Source organism: Muscardinus avellanarius (assembly GCF_963383645.1).
Source record: "Muscardinus avellanarius genome assembly, chromosome: 10".
In the NCBI taxonomy this organism is placed as follows: Eukaryota; Metazoa; Chordata; class Mammalia; order Rodentia; family Gliridae; genus Muscardinus; species Muscardinus avellanarius.
Genome location: NC_137796.1, coordinates 99,535,468 through 99,557,743, shown reverse-complemented (window position 1 = coordinate 99,557,743; position 22,276 = coordinate 99,535,468).

Sequence of the window (22,276 nt, the reverse complement as noted above, 5' to 3'; positions counted from 1 at the left end):
AACCACGTTGATTAACCCATGTAATCATGGGAGACTCCACAGATCACGGAAAGAGCAGGATACCACGGTTAACCAAGGTCCGGGGCAAATTAGAACAGGACCCTGGAGGCTGTCTCTGTTCTCAGCAGTGAGATGGCTCCCTGGCTCACCTTTTCAGGTCTAATTACAGCCATCAGGTTAATCCTTAAAGAATTATGTCCAATTGGTTTCCGTCTGTCTGCATTTGTAAATGTCATCCTGGCCAGCGTGGGTTGTAAAGATTAGTGGTGCTCCGTCGTTTTGTTCGCAAGAATCAATAACGTGGGATTCTTGGCTCGCTGGGTTTTTCAAGTCATCTGTGAATCGATGCCGGCTGGCTGTGCAGTACCCCATTCTAACACGCTAATTTGATATCATTGGATACAACGCCTAGTGGTGAAAGACGGGAATGGAGAATTTTAAGATTAACTGAAAGGTGAGCCAGAGCTATAGAAGAAAGGCACGTGCCTACATTTTGTCCCTTGGGGAAAGGTAAAATTAAATCCCCCAAATTAACAGTCGGTTATATACAAAAGTGTGGTTAAGGATGATGCAGGGGGAAAAGCCTGTTTCTAGAACCCTCTTGATGGAGCCTTCAAAATCTCCATCCGTGACTTGAATTCAGCATAGCAGTGATCTAGAAATTACAGCCTGTGTGGGAATCAGGGAAGCATGTTGCATTTCCTGGAAATGGCACCATTAAGGGGGTTCTTCTTCCCTCAAAGCAGAGAAAAGCAAGCTGGACTTGGGGAGTCATCCCACAAGGCTGTCCGTTGTAGCAGACAGAAAGTTCACAGCTAGGTTACTTGGTGGTGAGTTTGAATAGAGCTAGAAGTGTTCCTGGGCCTGTAGAAATGGACATCGATGTCAAATGGTTCTTTAAAAAGCAACATTTTGTTAAAAAGGAAACTTTTTACCTTCTAAATTAGTAAATGGTAAAAATATATTAATGCTAATAAGGATCCATTGGTCTGCTGATAGAAGGTATATAAATTAGTGCAAGCTTTCTGGCAAGATAGTTGATAAATTTATTTGGTGGCTTACAATGGTCTTATCCTTTCAACTCATTAAATCCAGTTTTAGGGGAATATTTAAAATTAGCGACAAATATTTTGCTGAAATCTGTTTATTGCTATGCTAATCAAAACAACACGAAAAGCAGGAGCAAACTAATCATCTAACAAAATGAATGATTAATATGGTTATAACCTTTCTACATGCTAAATTTTCTGAATTCATAAAAAAGGTTTGCAAAGAATTTTAATTTCCTGGGACAACGCTCACATAACAATACAAGACCACAAAGCCACGATACAAAGTTGTATGTGGTCAGATACTGCTTCACAGCGGGGAGATGTTTCAAGAAAGGTGTCGTTAGGCGATTTTGTCCTTGAAGGAACCAAGTGGCGAGTACTTACCCACACCGAGACGGCTACAACATCCTATGTATGGTCTGTTGTTTATCAAAACATTATATGACCCAGGACAGAACGTAACATCATCTCCCCCACGCAAAAAAATAAATTTCGTGAAAGATGCTGGAAGCAAAGACACTAGCATGTCCAATCGATCACTCACGAGCAGACATTTATTGTCAGGCCCTGTGCACCACTTTTTTTTTTTTCTTTCTTGGATCTAAAGTCTATTTTTAAAGTTTTGTTTCTAACTGATGCACAAAAATTGTACATCCTCATGGAGTATAATATGATGTTTCCATACATGTATACATTGTATTTAGCAGATTTAGATAGGAGTATTTAGCATATCTACCTCCAACAGTTATCTTTTATTTGCAGAAAAAGAGATGCACAATCTTCTAGATATTTTTAATGTATAATATTGCTAACTGCACTCACACTTCTGTGTGATAAGAACATCGGAACCGGCCCTCTCTCTCGTGTAACTTTGTACCCTTTGTCCCTCCCCTCCCTCCCCTCAACCCCCCAGCCCCTGGGGGGCGCTCTGCTCTGTGCTTCTTAAGATAAGCTCTTTTGGATTTGAGAAATAAGTACGTGCATTATATGTCTTTCTGCACCTGGTTTATTTCACTTAACATAATATCAAACCCAGGTTCCTCCATGTTACTGCAAATGACAGGACTTCGTCTTTTTAATGGCTGAACGGTATTCTAATATGTCTAGGCTCTCCATTTCCTTTACCCGTTCATCCAGTGATGGACAGTTAGATGGACTCCATTTCCTTTACCCGTTCATCCAGTGATGGACAGTTAGACTCCATTTCTTAGCTATTGCTGGTCCTGTCGAAATAGACACGAAGGGCAGATGCCTTCTCTGCACGCCCATTTCATTTCTTTTGGATAAGTACCTGGAAGTGAGATCATAACGTAGTTCTATTTTCAACCTTTGAGGACCCTGCATACTGTTTTCCAAGATGGTGGTACTAATTTGCCTTCCCGCCAGGGGTGTATAAAGATTCCATTTCCTCTTGCCAATATTTACTATTTGTTTGTCTTATTTTGTAATACAGGCGTTACTTTCTTAAGTACTGTTCTAGGACCAGGAGACCTACAGAGGAAGAAATATAGAGAAAATAACCATGATGCTATACCGGCATGTGCTGGCTACGAGGGGCAGGGGGAAACTGAAATCTTTGGGAGGTGGTGTTAAGCTGATCTGAAGACAGAGTGAAGGCTGTGAGGATCTGCTTGGAGAGTGTGCCAGGTGGCGAGATGAATCACAGCCGAGGCAAGAGAATTGGAGTGCTCTAGAAGTACAAAGCACTGCTGGAGCCTATGGCCAGGGGCTGAGTAGGCACAGCCCAAAGCCAGCGGGCCACAGGGGCCAGATGGAGCCATTTAAATCTCATGTATGAGCAGCAGAAAGACACCAGAGCGCTTCGAGCTGGAAAGTGCCCTAATGTGCTGTTACATCTTAAAAAATGTTCTCCCAGATGCCCTTGGAAAGGTAACTTAGAGGTCAAGGAAGGAAACAAGAAAATCCATGGAGTGGTTTTTGCATGCAGCCTTTGGTTCTGCAGTCCCACTTTTGATCATTTGTAATCTGGAGAACACGGGGACGAGGTTACCACAGCATCGTGGGAGAGGGTCAAAGACCGGAAACAATGCAATCAGCAAAGGGCAGATTACTCTTTGGCAAATCGTGCTACACAGTAGCCAAATCGTGGAACTGACCTAGGCGTCCACCCACAGTTGAACGGATTACAAAATAAGGGAGAGACACACAATGGAATTCTACTCAGCAATAAAGAAGAACAAAATCATGTCATTTGTAGGAAAATGGATGGAGCCGCAGAACATTGTTAAATAAGATCAGCCAGTCACAGAAAGCGAACGGTCATATGTTTTGTCCATATGCAGAAGCTGGAGAGTACTGGGATACAAGAAGAACTTAGGATAATGGAGGAGAAACTCCAGTAGAGAGGAGGGAGGTCTCGGAGAGGGTGGTAGTGGTGGGGAAGGGAGAGTTCATTAAGGAAGACTTCCACTGACGGTACATATGTATGTGGGAATACCCATGCCAACCTCAGTATCATGCGTGGGGAAGGAGAGAGAGGAGGGAGGGAGGGCGGCGGGGCAGGCAAGCTCACCAAGGGCCGTGTGCACCACGTTCCCATTGCTCCGCTCTACGTTATGATGTGAGGCTACAGTGCACCAATAAAATATCTGTATCTATCTATTTACATATATAATAAATATTCAACAACAAAAATTATACCGTTAAAATAATAAAAAACCAAATTATGCTAGTCATGTGATGGGATATTAACAGACTACTTCAGGAGGATGTTCTCTTCAAATATTCATATACAAAGATCTCCAAGATATATCTGAAAGGGAAGGTACTGGGAGCAGAGTAGAATGCTCCAAGCATTCACATTTGTGCAAAAACAAAGACTTGTATATTTTATGTTTGCATAAAGCCCGTGGAGGACGCCCGATGGATGGACCCTCCAGTTTGGTTACCTGTGGAAGGGATGGATGAGGCTGGGGCCACTGAGGAGGGAAATGTATGTATTTTGATACTGGTTGCATTTAGAACACATGCACCAGCTACACAAAAACAACAGAAATAGGAAATGGGGCTTAGAGCAAGCCATGAAAGAGAAGGCAGAGATTCCAGAGTACTGGACCCTGAGAGAGAGTGATAGAACTGGGCTATGTTTTGCAGGCTGAGCCCATGAAACTTGACAGGGGATTGGTAATGAATGGTGCAGAGAAATCAAAGATGATTCCCAGGATATTAGCTTGGGATCCTAGATAGTTGCAATGAGGTTGGTAATTCTTAAGTTGAGGTGGACTGAAATTAGGAGGGAGTTTTGGAGGGAAAATAAGTTCTTCTCTGTTAAATTTAATGTGATAAGACACACAGGTGGAAATTGGTGATGGAACACTCTCTGGAGATCAAGGCAAACGTCAGACCCAGAGACGTGCACCTAGCGGCTTGAGTTTGTAGGCGGCTTTCGCAGCCTGGGGTTGGTGGGACTGCTCTGAAAAGCAAAGGTGTCTCAGAACAGAGCCTGGGGCAATTCACATCTTAAACTGAGTAGCAAAAGAAGACCCCCAAAAGGGATTGAAGTTCTAGGTTGTATTGTTAGTGGGAAAGCTAGGATTTTGTGGTGATACAATAATCAAAGGAAAAATACTATTTTGAGAAGAACCGAGTGATTGTTGATGTCGAATGTTACCAGAACCTAAACCAAGAGCTCAGAGAAGCACCTGTGGCATCTACCAGTAGATCGGCCATAATCAACTTAGACTAAAGCACTCACAGGGGCGATGAAAGAATTAAAACGGGAGGTGAAGAAACTGGCTCAAAATCATTCTTTCAAGGAGTTTCTTTCTTTCTTTTTTTTTTTTTTTTTTGGTGGTGGTACTGGGGGTGGAACCCAGGGGCTTTCTACCTCCGGGCTATACTCCCAGACCTATTTTATATTTTATTTGGAAACAGGGTCTCACTAAGTTGCTGAGAGCCTCACTAAGTAGCTGAGGCTGGCTTCGAACCCGTGCAATCCTCCTGTCTCAGCCTCCCAACCGCGGGGATTACAAGCGTGAGCCACCGCGCCCGGCTAGGAGTTTCTCTTTGAAAAGAGGAATGAGTGAGGATGTGGTTGAGGGAGTAACAGTCATGGGCTTCTATTTCTTTTCTTTAAGATGAGAATTGATGGGATGTATTATTGCCAAAAGGGATTGAAGAGGGAGAGAGACAGACAGACAGACAGACAGACACTGAGACTGCTGGTTCAGAAGAGGGCGTGGCAATTCTGGGAGCTCAGACAAGCCAAACATTTGAGAAGCTGAGAGGAGACGGGAGCCAGGGTCTTCATAGGAGCCCACATCTTCTTCCATTGCAGACATGGTTGTAGCAGGAAGGTCAGGGAAATAGAGGCATCTCTATTCCCTCAGTTCTCCTCAGCTAAGAAATGGAATCTTTATGGTCCACACCTCAGAAGATGAAGTCAGTAACAGTACCTGCAAGGTAACATACTCTTAATAAATACGAGTCACTTCTAATTTTATTTCATGGATTTCTCAAATATTCTTTATGGAGCATTGGCATATATATATATATATATATATATATATATATATATATATATTAATGTTCTGTCTTCTATTCTCCGTCTAATGTGAAGAATGAAGATACAAAAGTGACCCCGAAACCCTTAGCAGCTTGAGCCTTTTTCAAGACAGAGAACAGCAAAACTTTCTAATAATGAACACATGGAAGAGTCCAGCCCCAGACTGCCGAGGGGCCAGCTGCTCTCATTAATACACAGAGGAGGGGTGGGGGGCAGGTGTGTGTGCCTTAGATGGAGCCCTGCGGGAAACCCCACTTTCATTTGCAAAGAAGGAGACTCAGTTCTTTCTTGACAGTGTTCCTGCCCCCTGTGCACCGCGCCCATCCTGCACAAGGGAGGGAGATGCCGCTCCGCTCTGTAGCTCTGTGTCTCCCGGGAACCCGGGTATTTGCTCAGGCTTAAAGCAAAGCTAGGGAAAGCGGTGGGAACTGGGATCCGAGGTTCGGAGGCAGGCTTAGAAGACACCTTCGATGCTGAGAGGAAGGCAGATTATCCTGGGATGTGATGTGGCCCTGAGGTCTGAAAGTGTTGACTATATCTTTTAAGAATGCATTTCATTAGGAACAGGGCTCTTGATATATCCAGCAAATAAAATATATTCTCCACAGACTGCTTGCTCTTCAGTGGCTTCTAAAGCAGAGGCAGGAGAGCCTGTGCTTGACAGTGTTTCTTTTATTAAAAATTACCCATCTGGCCGGGCGTGGTGGCGCACGCTTGTAATCCCTGCGCTTGGGAGGCGGAGACAGGAGGATCGCGCAGGTTCGAGGCCAGCCACGCTGGTGTAAGAGACCCTGTTTCAAAAATATAAAATAGGTCTGGGAGTGTAGCCCGGAGGTAGAAGGGCTTCCAGGAACCCCAGTACCACCAAAAAAAAAAAAAAATTACCCATCTGTGGGGGCACCGGGGAAGGGGTCAGAAATGCCCCGCATGGAGAAGGACGGGAACCAAGTCTCGCTGGGCCATGGTTTTGAGCCAGGAACTCACACAGCTTAGCTCATTCAATCCTGTCCACGCCTTTGAGCCCAGCGTTGGCCCTCTTAGGATATAAAAAATCTCAGCGAGGTTTTACAACTCGCCCCAAGCCACACAGCTAATAAGAAGCCAGCTGATATTCAAACCTGAGGCTTTCTTCCTGGGTTTTGTCGTGTTTGTTCACACCAGGCACTGCTGACATTTTAAGCTGGATGCTTATTGTGTGTTTTTGCAGGGGAGGGATGCTGCTCGGTGCATTGTGGGATATTTAGCACCCCTCTCCCCAGGGCCTGTGATAACTAAAAATATCTCCAAATACTGCCAAATGTCCCTGAGGGGCAAAATCTCCACTGGTTGGGAATCACTGGTCTACATCTTGCTGCTGAAGGGCCCCTCGCTGGCTCGCAGTCCAGGGGAGCCCTGGAGACTGTGGTCATTTATCATATGGGGAAGCCCTCCAGGCTCATGCAGTCTTTCCTCGCTCCTCCAATGGTCCCGTCCAAAGTTACTGCGGGTCCACTCTGCCCTTCTAGGCAGTGGGCAGGGAGATGAAGGAGGCAGAGTCCCGGTTCCCGAAGCATGCAGTCTGGCTGGGCAGACTCACACAGACTAGCACAGTGGCAGTGTGTTGTGTGCACCCAGTGGCAATGGGACCTTGTGATACCTCAGAGGAGAGAGATTTCTGTCCCAGCCTCGGATCAGGTCTTGGAAAAAGAAGAACCCCCTTGGTAGGCAGGGCCCATAAATCAATGTAGAAGACAATCTGTGTGGCGTGTGTGTGTGTGTGTGTGAGAGAGAGAGAGAGAGAGAGAGAGAGACAGACAGACAGACAGACAGACAGACAGACAGACAGACACACAGACACACAGACAGACAGACACACAGAGAGAGAGAGAGAGAGAGGAGAGACTGACCAGGAATTGAACCCAGGAGTTTTCTACCTCCAAGCTCCATCCCCAGCCCTTTTTTTTGTTTTTGGTACTGAGGATGGAACCCAGGGGCATTCTACCTCCGAGCTACATCCCCAGCCCTATTTTATCCTTTATTTTGAAACAGGGTCTCACTGAGTTGCAGAGGGCCTCACTAAGTAGCTGAGGCTGTCCACGAACCATGATCCTCCTGTCTCGGCCTCCCAAACACTGAGATTACAAACGTGCAGCACCATGCCCAGCAAAGACAATTTTATCTCATGAGCTTTTTTTGAGGCATTGTTCTGAATTCCTGGTGGAGGAACTCCCAGTGACCCTGCTATCAAGATGTGCGGTTCAATTTTTATTGTATCACATGTACCTTTCTTAGTGTGATTGTACTTAGTGTGAAGCTTAATGAATTTCTACATGTTACACCCATAAGAAGAAACGCACCACTCAAGGTTACAGAATGTCTTTGTCACCCTAGAAGCTTCCCTTCCCACTTCTTAGTAGTCAGTAGATACCCACCTGTAACAAAAACACTGCACAACTTCGAGCACTGTTGATTGTTCTGTCTGAACTTGGATTCTATATACAAATGCATCTCCACTTGCCACGGGGTCTCAGCCCCAAGACACTCATTTTAAGTGAAATTAGCATCGGTCACAGATGCACTTAATACACGTAGCCAACTGGATGTCATAGCTCAGCCACACGGCCGGATGGGAGTGGTGAGCCAACCTCTGCCAGCACCCGCAGAATCGGACCACAGATCACAGGGCAAAGAACAGAGTTCAAAGTATGGCATCTGCTCCACACAAACCACTGTCACACCATCATAAAGTCAAGAACCCTGAGTCAAGACATCGTAAGTTGGTAGTGAGACCATCTGAAAATAGAATCACGGCTGTGTTTTCCTTGGTCTCTGTCTTATTTTCCTAATCACCACATCCTACCTGTTGTATATAGCCACATTCTTTCTCACCCTGTCTACAATGCCATTGTGTGACGGTCACCATCATATAGACGTATCCAGTGCTCAGCTGATGGACATTTATTTAAGTGGCACCTTCTCCTGCTCTTAACAAAGCAGACACAACCCATTTTATCGCTGCATTTGCGTGAACACTCTCCTCTCTTCCAGGTATGTATCTATGGTGAGCAGGACTGCTAGATCATGAGGTCAGCGCATATTTAACCTTAGGAAATTCTACCGGGATTTTTGTTCAAAGAAGCTGCAGCAACTTACATCCCTACCAAGAACCCTTGAAGCTTCTGCTATGCTTCAAAGGCACCAGGATTAGCCCTGTGCAGAAGCAAGGCGGGGGCTTTGACCCCAAGGCTGCAGGTTGTAGGAGTGGGCTCCCAGTGGCCTGACCTCTATCCCAGTCCCCACAGCTGGCCGCCTGGGCTGTGGGAGAGAGACTTAGTTCACCCACCCCATGATGGGTGAATGAAATCTATTGTGGGGGAGAGACTTAGTTCACTCGCCCTGGAGCTGGGTGAAGCTGCCCCCCATTTCCACGAGGTGCTGGTGGATAATAGCCGGGACCCTGGTTTATAAAGTGAAATCAGGATGAGGCCATCTCCCAGCCAAATGTCTGCCCTGCCTCTAAAAGAGATTCGAAGTTGATTCTAATGCTGTGAAGACACAAAGTTCTCAGAGGTGCCATGGGGTTGTGCAAAGGACCCCAGGGACTCCTGTTGCAGCTCCGGGGTGGGCATTAGAGAACCAGCTGAAGGGTCTGAAGTGGCTTCCTACCTCACGGGCTCTGCCTTGCGCCTCTGCTGGGCTGCTGAGATCTAAGAACACTGAGCCCATAAAGACCGGCATGTGTGTGAAGAGATGGGTTTTCCAAGATGGTAGGCTCCTGCCCTCTGGTCAGCCGTAGGGGACAGGGGTCAAAGAGAAGCCCCACACACTGACAGGAAGCACAGGGGCTGGGACACAGAACCACCTTCCATCACTGACCCCAGCGGCCTGGGATGCCCAGCTCTGCTCTCTGCTCTTCATGAATCCATGTGTGAAATCACGTGTCGGACCAGCTAAGGTCTAGTGAGTGGGATTGCACGAGGGTGCCGGGAGATTGAGAGTAGGGGTGGCCTCACGCCGGTCCCCATTGTCTGCTCAGATCCTACTACAGATGTCTAACTTGTCTGAGTACCAGGAACTGCAAGTACTTTCTGTGTGTTGTATCTTACGAGGAAGACAGCGCTAGGATTCCCATTTGGCCAATGTGAAAATCAAGTCATAGAGAGGTTAACAAATTGGCCCACAGCCTCATAGCTGCTAAGTGGAGACGCTCCTCCCCCCAACTTCTGAGCCAAGTTATAGCTGGGATGGGGCGCTTCGCTAAGGTGCTGCATCACAGGGGAAGGAGGGGACTTACCTCCTTGTCCTTCAGGGGCTGCTCACCCCCCAGCAAACACCTTGAGCCTTCTGGCCTCAGTTTCTCCATTGCTGAAATGGGGACAGTGCCTCCTATTTCACAGGGGTGATAGGTAGCAATAACACGGTGCCTGAGACATTACTCAGTAGCCGTTAGTGCTTTTTCCATCACTGAGTAAGTCCAGGGGAAAGTGAAGACGGGTGGTCAGCAGCGAGCTCACCTCCCCACAGAGAGGAAGCATGCATCAGACCGCCTCAATCCCCACGCCGCTCCCTCCCTCCCGAAAAATAATAACTGCTCATTTTAGAAAACTGGAAAATACGGGGGGAATAAAAGCAAGGATTAAACAAAATCCTTAGTCTCGTCACCTTAACACGAAATGCTGACATTTCGTTGGGTTTTCTTCCAATATACTTTTTTTCTTATTTATTTTTTCAAAGTGGATGCGATTACATTGGGTGTCGAGTTTTGTTTTAAGTTATTTTCTCACTAAATAATACGACATAAGCATTTTCCCCAGGATAACGGCAGTCTCTCTGTAGTCCTCACATAATGCTGTGCAATGTTTCATTATATCCATCATGATTTATTGACTTCCATAATGTTTCTAGATTTCTATTAGAAAACCACTAAGATGACCGCTATTTTATGCAGAAAAAGTTGCTCTGAATTTCTAGCTGTTTCCCCGAGGCATGGATGTTTTTAAAGGCTCCTGATATACACTGCCAAGTTGATTTCCGGAATTACTCAACCAAGTTATACTTCCACATAAAGGATGAATTGTTGGTTTTTTTTTTCTCTTTCTTTTCTTACACTCCCACTAACAATGAGGATGACGAGGTTTAGAATCCTTTATAATTTCCTCCTGAAACAATTGCTATCTCATTATTTACACTGATAGATCTTTGATCCAAAATGTTGTTAAATATTTATATCATCTCACGGTTTAAATTTTCTTTGTGTTTGCATTTTTTTAAATTTTATTTTGACATAAACCAAAAGTATGTGCATGTATGTACCTTAAGGAGAAATATAGGACACGTGAATTTATCCACCACCCAGCGTATGGAGTCAAACACGCCCATGCCTTGGGCGTCTCCCCGGTCTCCATCCTAACTAGCTTCCTCCCTCTTCTTGTGATCACCACAGCCCTGACGTTTGGGGTAATTTTTCTTAATTTTCCTGAGAGTTTTACCACCTATTCATGCATTCCTAAGTGATGAAGTTTGTTCCATCTGTTTTTGAATTTGATATAAATGGGCTAGTCCTGGAAATATTCTCCTGTTACTTCTATGAGGGCAATTCATCCATGTTAGTGGCATGTTCAGGGCCCCCCTTTATCCCTACTGAGTAGTGTTCCACTGCGTGGAACCACACATGCTTCTCTAGGGTGTTGCTAGGTGATCTGGGTGTGTCCAGCCCCATCTTTGCTCACTAATCTGTCAGGTTCTAAGCTCATTTCAATATATACTTTAAATATGGATTCCAGATTACTTTGATTACTATTCTTCTTCTCTCTGAACATTAAAATTTATTTTTAAATGTTAACGAACCTTTTTCTTTGGTAACATTTTGTATGTTTTTTTTTTTTTTTGGTATTGGGGGTTGAACTCAGGGGCTTTCTACCTCTGAAAGAGACGCCCCAGCCATGTTTTATTTTTTTAACTTTGAAACAGAGTCTCGCTAAATTGCTAGCGGCCTTGCTAAATTGCTGAAACTGACCTCAAACCTGTGATCCTCCTGTCTCGGCCTCCCAAGCACTGGGATGACAAGTGTGCACCACCGTATTTGGTTTTCGTTTTCTATGTATTTATCAGTTACTCGTATTTATGTTCCCTCTGCAGAGACGCCTAATGTGGATTCTGTTTTCCTGTGTACACACCGATGGAGAAATCTTTCTTCCATTACTAATTTACAGTGTCACATCTATTGTGCATGTGTTTGTCTACTCCATCCGTGTGTGTGTGTGTGTGTGTGTGTGTGTGTGTGTGTGTGTGTGTGTATAGAGGAAGGGAGAGGGGAAGAGAGATCATGTGTGTTGCTTTAGAGTGATGGGTTTCGACCGATCTCTTTGCCCACGCTTAGACACATATACTGACCACTCTAGCTAGTACGGCTTGAGCCCTTGTTTCAATATCTAAGTGCAATTCTTCCCTCCTTCTTCCTTTTTCACAGGACTTTCACTATTTTTTCTCCTTCATGTGCTGAGACGTACAGGGGGAAATGTGTATAGGAGGAGACTGGCCTGTGCCCCATCCCATGGGCCTTCTCTCTGCATCACAGCCGCCCTCCCTCGGCCCTCCCCTCCAGTGCGCTGGGGACCGCGGTGTCTGGGTGCACGGGCAAGGAACGACTGTCCATCCAGGCAGCTTCTTCCACCCCTCCCCGGGTCACCCTGTTGGGAGCAGAGACTACAGAATCGTCACCTCTCACAATGAAAGGGGCTCTTGTTTGCTGAGAGCCAGCCAGACTAAGGATGCCCAAGGTCAGAGCAGAGGACAGGTTTCCCTGCAACGCCTCGCAATGGCTCAATAATCCTATCTGGGCTCGTGGGTCCGTGGGAAAGTGATCAGATCATTATTTTAAACATCAGGGCAGTCATGTCAGGAGACGCCTTGCGAACACACAGGCTCTGCTTTGGTCGGTGCTGAGAGAAAGAGAATTGGGAAGATGCCTTGGAGTTCCCTTCTCATTTATTTATTTATTTATTTATTATTTATTTATTTATTTATTTATTCACTCACTTCTTTTTGTAAGAAAAGACTCTCACACTATTCTAAAAACACCCCTAAGGTCTCCCCGCGAGGCTGTCCGCCCGCTTTGCTCCTACACCCAATCCTTCTTCAGGGACACCGGCTGGCCCTGCACGCCCGCCCTGGGGGAGCCGCTGCGCTTTCTCTGGCTGGCTTTGTGCAAGCCTGCTTTAAAGCGCTCTTCCTGACCTCAGGGCCCGGCGCCCCGGGGAGACGGCCCACAGCGAGGCTATTTTAGAGAAAACACAGGGACTGTGCCAGAGTCTGCCTGGCAGGGGACACTAAGCAAGGGCGGCGTGACTTTGCACAGGTTTAAGGGGGGGCACTGCCCAGCCCCCTCCCCAGCCACCCCGAGCTCTACAGCCAGGCTAACTGGGTTTGGATTCTGTCTGCTCTGTCTCCAATTAGCTAGGCGCTCCCTGCGCCTCCGGTTTCCTCCTTTGTACAGTATTAAAAATAAAAGGACTGAGTCAAAATCTAGATAGGAGGAAAGGAGGTCATCCATACATGGGCTTAGAATGCCTGGATAGTGTAAACACTCAGTACGCATTAGTCCCAGCCCCACTCCAGTTCAGCCCTAATTCATGGGTGGTTAATTGTCTAACCCCGGAGCAAGCCTGGCTAGTTCAGACACACATCCTATCAACCTCTAGCTGTGTGACTTTCCATGAGTTTCTTAACCTCTCTGAGCCTCCCTTTGCTCTTCCATAACATAGATTTAACAAAAGTACTTTCTCATAGCGGTGCTGTAAGAATTTAATTAATTACTTCACAGTAAGAGCTTAGACTGGCACCTCTCAACCAGGGGTAGATGCGCCTCTTTTGGGAATGTCTACAGACATTTTGGTAGTCACAGCATCATGCGTGCTGTAGGCACCTGGGTAGAGGCCAGGGATTCCACCAACCATCACCCAACACGTGGGGTGGCCCTGACAACCAAGAGCTATCCCAGCCTACATGCGAAGGGTGCCGAGGTTAGACCGGTGGGTGGTTCGGAGATAACACTTCTCAACATTAGCTGTGGGAGCCAATTCAGAAGAGCCAGCCCAAGGATGCTCCTTTGTATCAATTACGCCTCTCCTTGCAGAAGGGGTGGAGCCTCCGGGTGGCCAGGTAGATAGAGTTTTACCACCCAGCCTTTGCCAGAGGGGCCTCAGGGTTCCGGGGACCCACCTCGCAAGGCCCTGTTTTGGCTGGAGGAGGTGAAGACGGGTTTCCACAGGGACAAGATGCCTGGTCCTCTGCTGTGGAGGATGAAGGAGAGTAAGGCCAAGGAGGGAGAGAGGGCAGAGGAGGGCTCGCCCACCCAGCATTCTGTGCACTTAGTAAATGTCTACTGAGCACCTCGGGTGTGCTGGGCACATTACTAGGCGCTGGGAAGACAGCATTGAGCCAAAGACAAAAATCTGTGCCTCATGGGGCTTAGGGCGTGGTGGCCAGAGCTGGGCAGAGGCAGTCAACAAACCCACAGGGAACGTGTCTGGTTCCAATACAGGAAAAGCAGGGAGGGGGTTAGAGAGAGCAGGAGCTGCTGCCATACTAAAGAGGGTGATAGCCGGGCGTGGTGGCGCACACGTGTAATCCCAGTGCTTGGGAGGCTGACACAGGGAGGATCGTGGTTCGCGGACAGTCTCAGCTACTTTGTGAGGCCCTTTGCAACTCAGTGAGACCCTGTTTCAAAATAAAAGATTAAAAATGGGGCTGGCAGTATAGCTCAGAGGTAGAATGTCCCTGGGTTTCATCCCCAGTACTGCTAAAAAAATAAAGAGGGTTGAGAAAGGCCTCAACGTGAGTATAATCTTCTCAGAACAATGGTTTGAATCAAGCTGAGGAGGTAACGCGTGGCCTCCATGCTGTAGGCCCAGGGAGCAGCCTGGGCATCTGGGGTCAGCAGGAAGATCAGGGTCTGACTGAGGTGGGGTGGCAGCCACCTCAGGAAGGGTCCCGGATGCCGTGGTAAATGGGTGAGTCCCCTTCTGAAAGTGACAAGTTATTCTCACAGCCACCAGAGAAAATTCAGACATCCATAAAGCACCAGTCCTGCCCAAGGGACATGATGCTTGCTCAGAACAAACAAGCTGTTTCTAGGGTGGCCGGCCTGGGCCTGTCAGGAGCAGCTCCTCCTACCCACCACAAACACCAGTCCCCTCTGCCCCGGGATGCCAGCAGAGGGCCTCTGCACACCCCACCCTGGGGAAGTTTCACCATGATAACTGAGCCCCTAGTTCCAGCCCCCATAGCATGGCCTTGAGCACATCTCTCGGCCCTTCTGATCTCAGACTCTTGAGATAAAGAGGTACAGCGATCTCTACTCAACTACCTTTCCAGTTTCCCGACTCCTTAGCTCATGGCGGGACCTGGATAATCCTAAACTAAATGTGCAGCACCCACTGCATTCCAGGCACCATGGGAAGCACTTCCTGTGTATTTTTTCAGCAAATGCTGAGTGGCACCCGGGCGAGGAGACGCAGAGATAAAGAGACAGAGGCATGGAGGTGCCAAGCAATCGGCCTGCGGTCACACAGCTTGCCTAAAATCAGAATCAGCTCTGCTTGATTGCAAAGCCCTTCTCTGTGGTTCCATGACCATTCACAACAGCAACAGAGAGGGAATCCCACCAGGAAGGGAGAATACAACCATTAGGCTCCTTCTGTTTCCCTTCTTACATTCGCTTGCCTGAGGTCCCCAAAGGGCTGGGGAGAACTGGGCAGGGCTGCTGCGGTCTCCCTGGCAAGGTCACAGCTACAGTGTTGAGTAAACAAGGTTTGAAGTTTGATCAAGAACTTGCCCCGGATGCAGCTTTGAGCTGGAGGCCAGAGGTTTATTTCTGGGCTGCCCGGGGCGCCCCGGAGCCCTGTCGGAGGTCAGGGAGAACCAGACTCCAGCTCCAGCCTGCAGGAGACTCAAGCAACAGGATGGAAAACTGGCTGACACGGTCACCTTACCACTCAGGGTTGCCTAGCAACTGCGAGTGACAGGCTGCCAACTCGCTGATAGGATCACAGCAGGGAGATCAGAGCAAGCCAATTAAAACTTTTTATTTTTTTATTTTTTGCATTTTCCATTTTTTTTGTTACCATAATGTCACCTACTCCTGACTGCACTTTGACATGGATTAAGATGCCTGCCAGAGGAGAGGGCCCCTTGCGTATGTTACAGCTTCTTTCCCTCCCACATGGGCAAAAACTATGCGCACCACATGCCCGACGGGGAGCAGAGGATAATTTTATTAAAATGTAGGTTTGTGGACCTATCCTAGTTAGCTCTTCTGTGACATTTAAGATGTGTTTGGACCAAATATGATTTTTTTTTATTATAGTACATCAGTGTCTTCACAGCATTGATGCCCATGCCCAGGACAATGCCTGGTGTGTAATAAGTGATTAGTAAATGATTGGATGGATGGATGGATGGATGGATGGATGGATGGATGGGTAGATGGATGGATGGGAGGGTAGATAGAGGGATGGATGATTGAGTGAACTAGTGAAGGAATGAGTGGATAAATGAATGAGTTAATGAATGAATCAGATGCTGGGGAACATTATAGAGGTGGCAATCATATCAGTGAGTTGAATCTAATGCCACTGATTTATAAAATATTATTATGCTTTTTTTAAAATGTCTTTTACTTCATCTTCTCAGCTTTCTGATGGGTTTTAATTAGCAAGAGAAGGAGTCCAACTTTAGATTAGAAGCACGGATAGGAGCTAGAAAGAATCCCACTTCTGGTACCATGTTGCTTCTCCTCCATTCTCCGAGGTCTGCGTTGTTTTCCCCCGCCCGCTTCACCTGATGTGACAACCCTCCTGTGTGTTCTGTGTCTCCTCTGATTGTCTCAGTCATCTGCTTCCCTTCCAACATGTAGCATCTCTAGGGATTGTGAGCTAATGAGATCTGGAAACTGGTACTCTGCTCACAGAAAGGTTTATTTTTTTTTTAAGTGGCACACACAAATGCCTGCACAGTACTGGACTCTTTCACAGTCCTCGTGTGACCTTTGGGCAGCTTATCAGCATCCTTTTAGCCCATCATGCGATATTAGGAGAACATGTCCCCACTTATCTTTAGGTATCTGTGGTGTTAGAATGGCATTTCTCCACTATTTATTATCACGATTATTGCTGCCCCCAGAGCTTTTTTAGATATTTATTTATAATTGCTCCCCTTGAAGTTTTAGCATCATAGATTATTGTGTATCTGTCTGTGTGCGGTATGTAGATCTGAGCTTTATACACACAAAGCTTAAAATTGTTTTGGACCCTTACCACAGCCAGCTTTCACCCCCTCAAGGACAAAAGGGACTTTTGGGGATCCGTACTCTGCAGCAAAGGCCCTTCTCTTTCCATCTGACTTTTGGGACTTAGTAAAAAGCCAAACTATGCTGTGAAAGACAAGACTCAACCAGGCATGGCGGTGCACTCTCGTAATACCAGTACATGGGAAACTGAGACAGAAAGATCACGGGTTCAAGGCCAGTCTCAGGAACTTAGCGAGACCCTATATTTCAAAATAAATAAAAAAGAGGACTGGTAGGTAGCATGAATGTAGAATGCTTTATAGTTCAATTCCCAGTGCCACAGTGGGGGTAGGGGAGAAAAAAAAGTTGGGAAAGAAAAAGAAAAGGGAGATTTGTTTAAAAATAACAACAATTGCATTATAACAAAACTAACTTTGTTGGGATGTGGTCATTGGCTCTCAGTGGTCCTGCTTTCAGAAGTGCTCACGTGAACCCCTCCTGGCCAGCACAGCCTTCCTTGTCCCTGGCTCGGCACCACTGAGGCATCTGTGCTCCCTCCTCTGAGCCCAAGCAACTTGTATGCAGACACCAAGCATGGCGCAGTGGTTAATGTTGGTCTCCACTTGACTGGCCACGCAGCGCCCAGAGATTTAGTTTACCATTTTTCTGGGTGTGTGGGCTGAGTGAATCATATAGCCCTCCCCAGTGAAGGTGGGCCTCAGCCAGGCTGCAGGAAGTCTGAAGAGGACAGAAAGGAAGAGAAGGAGAACTTGATCTCTCTGTCTGGCTGTTGAGCTGGGTTTCCCGTCTTCACCTGTTCTCAGCCCAGACCTGGCTCTCAGGCTTGAAGACAGCAGACCATGGAATAGCTCAGCCTCCATAGTCCTGTGAAGCTTGCTGCTGATGCCTGGCAATCTCCAGATTATAATGTTTAGGATTATGCTTTTATAAGGCAAATATACTTGTTACTTTCCCCCATCTTCCCCTCAATATCCTGAAATGATGTGACCACAGCCACAGTCCATGTGATCCATTATCCCTAGGAATCCCTGTCCGACCTGGTCCTTCTGTCAGGCCTGCGCCTTGCATGATTGAGGGACGTGTCGCCGCCCAGCCAGTAGCACCTGACTCTCCAGGGAAGAGCAAAGCTTTAGGATGACAAGCCATCCTGACAGGCGTTGACAAATGCCTATCAAGACCAGGGAGAGAGTGAAATCTTCTTGACAACTCTATTATTTTTCTTTCTCTTCAAGTCTTTGGGGGGCAATCTCTCCTTCAGGGAGATCAAACTCTCCCTCCTTCCCTCGATTTACACAAAAGAATAGAGAGGGGAAAAGATGATTTGTAAAGATATTTCTAAATATATATACATATACATATAAATACACACACACACACACACACACATATTTACAAGTTGGTGAGATATATCATCTAAGAAAGAAAGATCCTAAGCTGTACCTTTTTTAATGATGAAAAATGGTGTATGCCAACTGGATGTGGTGGTCCATACCTATAATCCAGTACTTGGGAGGCTGAGACTGGATTACAGCTTTTAGGCCAGCCTTAGCAATTTAGTAAGACCGTCAGCACCTTAATGAGACCCTGTTTCAAAATAAAAATAAAAGAGGGCTGAGAGTATAGTTCAGAGATAGAATGCCCCTGGGTTCAGTCTCTAGTAACATAAAATAAAATAAAATAAAATAAAATAAAATAAAATAAAATAAAATACATGTGCCTACAAATAGAGTGGCTTCAAATATATGGTGGCTATCATTTCTTTATGAAAGGATTCTCCATTCTCCACAGATATTAACCTGATTGCAATTATCCAGTTGTAGGATATGGTTAACTTTGTCTCTTATCTAACAGTGATAACAAATTTATTACTTATTTAGACATATATTTAAAATTACACATAAAACTGTAATTTAGGAATGAGCACCTTTTTACTCATAGTTTGAGAAATAATTTCAGATGGCCATGCTCGTAATCCCAGTACTTGGGAGGCTGAGACAGGAAGATAGTAGGTTTGTGACCAGCCTCAGTGACTTAGTGAGACCGTGTTTCAAAATAAAAATTACAATAGGGCTGGGGGCATAGCTCAGAGGTAGAATGACTCTGGGTTCACTCCTCAATAATACATACACACAATCACACACACACATATACAAAACAACTAGTTTTATTTACACTTTTCACATGTGTCATTGTGTGATTTTGTGTGCGATGACAAGGGTCACCTTTGAATCATGGTACAATTTTCCTGGGTCTGCCAATTTCTTTTCCATCCACAGTGTGTGAGACTCGGATTCTGAGCTCACAGAACATCCCCTCACCAGAAACTGGATTCCCTGCCTCCTGTCATGAGTCTCAGAGCTCGGTTAGTGTAGCTTTCTCTCATTGTGAAATGCAACGAAACCCAGGAACAGGCCTACATATGTGAGCGGCTCCGTGGGTGAGTATAAAACAAACACCTGTGTCATCACCACCCACAAGACAAAACAAAACAAAACAAAAGTCAACGATTCTCAGGTCCTCCAATGAACAGGACTCCTTCCTCCTCTCTGCAGGCAGCGCTCTCTTACTTTATGTGATAAGAGCACAGTGTGTTTTTTTGCTGTACTGGGGATGGAACCCAGGATGGGCCTTCTCCCTCTGGGCTACACTCCCAGACCTATTTTGTATTTTATTTGGAAACAGGGTCTCACTAAGTTGCTGAGAGCCTCACTAAGCTGCTGAGGCTGGTTTCAAACCTGCGACCCTCCTGTCTCAGTCTCCCAAGCGCGGGGATTACAAGCGTGCGCCACCATGCCCGGCTGGCTTTGTTTTAAACACCTGCCCTGCGTACAAACAATACAAGCTCTTTGTTTCATTTCCAAAGAGTTTGACAGGTTTTATTTTAATGATAACCAATACTCACAGGGTTAAGGCCATTCTCCCAACAATAATTACCTACTGCAAGTTAAATTTCCCTGCCTCCTCGTTGACTGGTGCTGTCAGGGGGCCTCTACAAACATCCACAGCAAGCTTTGATTGAGGTCATTTCAGGATAATGTTTTTTCTCCCAGAAGTCTATTGTTCTTCAAAGTGCAGTGACTGGCAAATGTGTCCCATCATTTGAGAGATAAAACAAGGGCAGGCATATAAGATGAATCACACTTTTACAAGGTCAGAGTTTGAACCAGTATCTTCCATTGCATGCAGGCTATGTGATGTTTCTTTTATAATTAAAGTTCTCTTTAGTGATAAAGTCTTTCAAATATAAAAAGTAGAAAAAATGTAGCACACTTCTTTGTCCTAAACAAGAGCAAGATGCCACCCCTAACATTATTATGTAATCAATCATGAAAACTAGTAGGATACAACAATTTAAACATAGTAGTGAACCTGGTGGTCTTTTGTGTCCTTAAATCACCTCGTCTACATTGTTCTGAAGTTTATTTTTTATTTAGTATACTGTTTTTTATATTTATGATACTGTTACCCGTAGATCTAGTTCCTTCATTTTAAATGTTTTAGATTAATTCATTATAGAGATTCGCTGTAATTTACTTATCCATTCCCCCATTGGTAGGTGTTTGGGTTTATTTTGTTCCAACATTATACTGATGAAAATCTGCGAACAGACAAATTTAAGCAGTTGCACATTCATTGACCATACATCTTCCACCTGGATTCTATAATTAACATTTTTTGTACTGGATTTATTATTCCTTTCCTTCATGCCACCTTATTTTTTGATGCTCTGCAAACTAAGTTGCGATATTTTACTATTGGACATAGTATTAGGGATGGAGGAAAAAAAATAATGTTTTTCAGAAGTTAGGGACAGTAAAATGTAGGGTGGTAAAAGAGATTGTAAAGAATATCATGAGAGAGCTCTTCAGAGTAGTTACAGAATTCTCTCTTGATAGTAAATTATCATGATGATGGCTTCACAAATCTACACATGTAATTCAATGACATAAAATTAAACACATCTTCATGGTACCAATGTCACCTTCCCATTTGGGGTATAATCACAGATAGAAACCAGGTGATGGGGACCCAAGGCCTCTTTGAAATATCTTGTAAACTGCTTCTGAATCTCTACTTGTTTTACAATAAAAGGTTGAAACAATGAGAAATACAGGGATAAAGAATTCATTTGAAGCCCCTGCCCATGGTTGCTAAGATAGAGAGGCTTTGGTCAGAATGTGAACAAGAGTAAAAGAAAATTTCAAGAAGCCAACTGCACAGCACAGAGAAACGGAAAGACTCTAGATCCACGAGGTCACTGTTGAACCATAAAGTTAAGCAAATCTCCTCCTGGATTTCTTCCCATGCAAGGGAAAAAAATTTTTCTCTGCTTATTGGCAATAGTATTCTTATTGACATATGTACTAGAAAAATCAACTTGTATAGCTTCTAAGGAGAAAGCTTTTCAAAAGTAAAAACAAAGGTTATGAGACATAACATATTTACATCTTTACGTACAGATGTAAATTTGTTTAGAAAGCTGTCTAGGAATCAAATGGGTGGATCAAAGAGGATTAGCATCTTCAACCTGAATGCATACTTTATCAAAACTAAGAGAGCATCAGATGTGAGTGGCACCCATAAATGCTTTCATTTAAAATCTGAAGAAACCATCTTTAAGATAAATCTAGATTTTGGAAATGTTAAAAGGTGGAGATGAGGAGGATGAGTTGAGGTGGAGAGGAAAAGAATATTAAATTAGTGCGATGTAACAGAGCCCTCTACGTGCCTGTGCAAAGTGGTTGCAAAAATGTCCACCCCTCCTAGTGGCATGAACATTCAAATTTTCCTCATCTTCACAAAAACTTTGATACTTTTATCACCGTGAGTTGATGAAAATATCTTGCAATTCCCTGAACACCATTCCAAAGTGTTTATAGATTATTTGTGTTATTTCCAGTGTGAACAGCTGTTTATAACCTTTGATTCTGTTTTGCCTTTTTAAAACTGACTTTAGGGGTGTTTTTTATTTTTTTTTTTTTACAAATTTTAGTGTTTTTAAATTTTTTATTGGTGCATTATAGTGAGACATCTTAATGGGGTACAAAATGGTACTGGCATACATGCACACATCACTCATTTAGCCCTTCCCCAATTCCCTTCTCAATTTCCCCCTTCCCTCCTTCTCATGTTTGGCTTAGTGACTGACTTTGATATGATTTGAATTCTAGTTTTATTTTTTTTGCAAATATCACTTTTTATATTCTGCATCATCTTTGTGCTCTTTTTTTTACATCATTCCAATGGTTCAGCACTACATCCACACTCATTTATTTATTGATGTTTTTAACCATTCATAACATCTTACAGATGTTTCACTCTTGTTCTTATTCAAAATTATCTTGGCTATCTTGACTTCAATATTCCTTTCTGATTTTTAGGGTCTTTGTCAAGTCTTGTGGAAAGATATCT